The sequence below is a fragment of the Monodon monoceros genome, unplaced genomic scaffold (assembly GCF_005190385.1).
Source record: "Monodon monoceros isolate NGI ecotype Baffin Bay Population unplaced genomic scaffold, NGI_Narwhal_1 Super_Scaffold_1, whole genome shotgun sequence".
NCBI classification, from domain to species: Eukaryota; Metazoa; Chordata; class Mammalia; order Artiodactyla; family Monodontidae; genus Monodon; species Monodon monoceros.
Window position 1 is genome coordinate 29,169,305 of NW_021703765.1, and position 3,484 is coordinate 29,172,788.

The window sequence follows — 3,484 nt, forward strand, 5'->3', positions numbered from 1 at the left end:
CCTCAAACATAGTGAGAATTTATCAATCTCCCTGATTTTTTCATTACGCTCTTGTTCTTACAGAAAATTTTCAAAATCCATCTGTACTTGGAACTCTAAATTCTCTGCAGCACTCTCTTCCAGTGGTGAGCAATGCAACTTCCCTTACAGGAAGTGTCTGCAACTTCTCCAGAGTCTCTGCTCCTGCCGTCAGTTCGGCATCACCTACTGGTACCTCCTTCCAGACACTCATGTGTAGTGCCTACCTTCACCAACAGTCTAGCACAACTCTGTTATCTGGAGTTACTGACCAGAGCCATATCTCCACTTCAGCAGCTTCTTATCCAGTTGTTCTTGACTGGGACATCACAGGAAGCACTGAAAAGAATTTTTCTTCACTCGGAGACTTTACTCTGGCAGTCACTGACCAGCACACAGCTGCTTCCTCCATGTTTATGGCAGCCCAGTATGATAAAACTGCAGGCACCAATAACATGGTCCCTCTATATCCATCACTTTCTGCCAGGCTTGCTCAGGGAACACCATCTCAAATTCCCAGACATGGGCACAGCCTGTCACTTCCCCACCAGGAAGGAAGGCAGGTATATTACTATAACCAAGGCACATTGGGGTCTTTACTGTGTGGAGAACGTGGCTCCTGCTTGCAATCCTATGGCTCTGTGTCATACACAGGAAGTAGGGCCTCTGTGCAACCAAAAATGGTAATGGTACTAAAGGAGATTCAGCCCACAAATATCCAACCACCAGCTTCCAGCTCTGGAATCGACTACCCTGTGTCTGCTCAACCCATCACAGAAACAAGTTTTTAAGGTGAGTAAAAACAGCAAGAAAGTTGAACAATGAGGTCAGCATTCTAAAATGGGGACAAATCTGCCGCTGGGAAGTGATGTATAGACAGGTAGAATTTAGATCCTGTGCCTTTAATAACCACTACCTTCGCTCAGGGCTCTCTGGTTTTAGACTCTATATAAGAACACCTAGGGCTTCCCTGGTGGCACAGTGGTTAAGAATCCGCCTGACAATGCAGAGGACACGGGTTAGAACCCTGCTCTGCGAAGATAACTCATGCCGTGGAGCAACTAAGCTCATGTGCCACAACTATGAAGCCTGCATTCTAGAGCCCGTGAGCCACAACTACTGAAGCCAATGCGCCTACAGCCTGTGCTCCACAGTAAGAGAAGCCACCACAATGAGAAGCTTGCACACTGCACCCAAGAGTATCCCCCACTAGCTGCAACTAGAGAAAGCCCATGCACAGCAATGAAGACCCAGTGCAGCCAAAAAAATACAAACAGAAAATAAATAAGTTCAAAAAATAAATACATAAATTTTAAAAGAAGAACACCTAATTCAGGTGGGAAAGTGGGAGGGACACTCTGAAGGTCATCTATGCTACATGTACAAGAACCTTGAGTGCATACAAATAGGTACCACATTTTTCACTGCTGTAGCCGATCATTCCCCCTGCACTACCACACTGTATCACTCCCTCCCCTGATCTACTTCTAGAGTCTCTTTGGAAGGTGTTTCAGAACTCTCGTTATTCACTTCCTTAATTTATACCAGGATTTAAAACCTTGTGGTCCGAGATCCTGCCCAGAGGAAGCAGGCTAAGACTATGCCTTTGTTTATACATTTCATCATGAAGGGCTCTACTCCCTCTCCTAGTTCATGGTGTGAAGAGTTCTCAGCCTCTCAGGAAAGTGGAGAGAACTGAAAGGACTCCATATGAGAATCCCGGTCTTTGTAAAACATTTCATTTTTTAAAATTAAGACTCATTTTTTCTTTGACTCATAAAAATCCTATGAAGTACAAAGAAAGCCAAGAATCAGTGACATGAAATGATCACCACTAAGAATTACAACAGTCACCACTTATCTTGTAGCATAGGGCACTGTCCATGATCCTTAAGAAAAGTTAGTAGAAATGCTTTGTCCATCTTCCCCCAAAACATCAGCACAGCAATCATGAACCTTGAAAGGTGCATGATTGCTGTGTTGGTGTTTAGAGGGAGCATCTCACTTACCAGTGACTGTCTTCCACCTTGATTCCTTTGTAGAGATGGAGACTTCCCTGGTGATGAAAAACTTCCTGGGATTGCAGCCTCCAAGCCAGACATTTTGTGTGACACAAACTCAAGAACTCTGAAAGTCCTGCAGGAGCAGAAATATTCAGATGCTTGAGAGTAACCCACCACCTGAACTTGGGGACATTTCAGGGACAGCTCCAGTTCAGAGTGCCAGTAGTCTCCTGGCCCTGCTTCCAGCTCCAATCCAGGGACAAATAGAGAGTACGAACTTGGAGGATATTAAAAACCAACCTTTCAAAGCCTCTGGATGCCTACCAGTCCCAAGAGAAAGAAAAGACCCTCCACTACTCCCTTTAGAAATCCCTGATATTCACCAGCTAATCCCCTTAGCCAAGAAGAGCAGCTTGGTTCTGAAAATGCTGATCTGGGAAAGAACAGCCTGAGTCTTGAGGACCTAGGGACACCTGAAAATGGGATGGAATCTAGCAGTGGTTTTGCAGACATTACTACATTGGCGGAGGATATTCACCGTTCCCAGCTCTTTAATTCTTTGAAAGATCTTGATCAATCCAAAGGTCCCAACATGATCAAAGCCAAAGACAACAGAGCCATTAAGGTGAATCAGGTGCAGGAAAAGCCAAGTGTCATAAAGGTTCCCTCTGATCAACCCAGGAAGAAAAAACGTAAAGCCTCTGAGCCTATCAGTGGTGTTCCCAAGGCCAAAATCCAGCCAAAGAATCCAGATTGCCTGTTAGGGAGAGAAGTGGTTCTATGCAATGCTGCAGTCAGTGACAGAGCTCCTGTGAACACGACGAAGGATTCGAAAGGCAAACCTCAGAAAGCTGCATCCAGAAAGATCAGCAAAACGAAGAGCCATGGGCAGGAAAATACCAAAAGGACCAGAGGAAGAAACAAGGTAGAAGAGAATTAGCAGTCAGGAAAAAAAGTCAAGGCAGAAGAGGAGTCAACAATTCCCCAGACGAAGCGAAAGCAACACCAAATTGAGCTTATCCAAGAGAGCTTTAAAAAGCCTCGAACCTCCCTAGACATGCACATGCTGGAGTCTGTGAAGGTTTTACATGCACTGTGGAAGAAGAATGATAAGAGAACTGGGCTCTCATCCTGTTAGGTCTTGGGAAATTCAAGCAACCCTAAACACCCCTAGCCACCCACAGGTATCCACCCATTGTGGAATATCCCACGTGAGGGTAAGTGTCCTGAGAAAACTCAAGTCAAAACCCAGAAACCAGACAGCAGTGCTGAAAAAGAGTGTCCATCTCCATCCCAGTATGAGCTGCTGCCTCCTGGGAAGGTCAAAGTTGATACCTCAGCCTTTTTCTGCCTGGGAAATGCCTCAAGCTCGACCTGCTCCTCAGAGGCCACAGTCTCTGGCTTCACATCAGCCTACTGTTGCTGACCGTGCCCACCCTGCTTCTACTAACTCAGCTCAACCT

The 3,484-nt window shown here is 45.6% G+C and overlaps 2 pseudogenes; one reads left to right on the top strand and one right to left on the bottom strand.

Moving 5' to 3' along the window:
• The window catches only part of LOC114892656, an 8,966-nt pseudogene that overhangs the window by 1,818 nt on the left and 3,664 nt on the right, over positions 1-3,484 (bottom strand).
• On the top strand, positions 45-3,478 carry LOC114898195 (annotated as a pseudogene).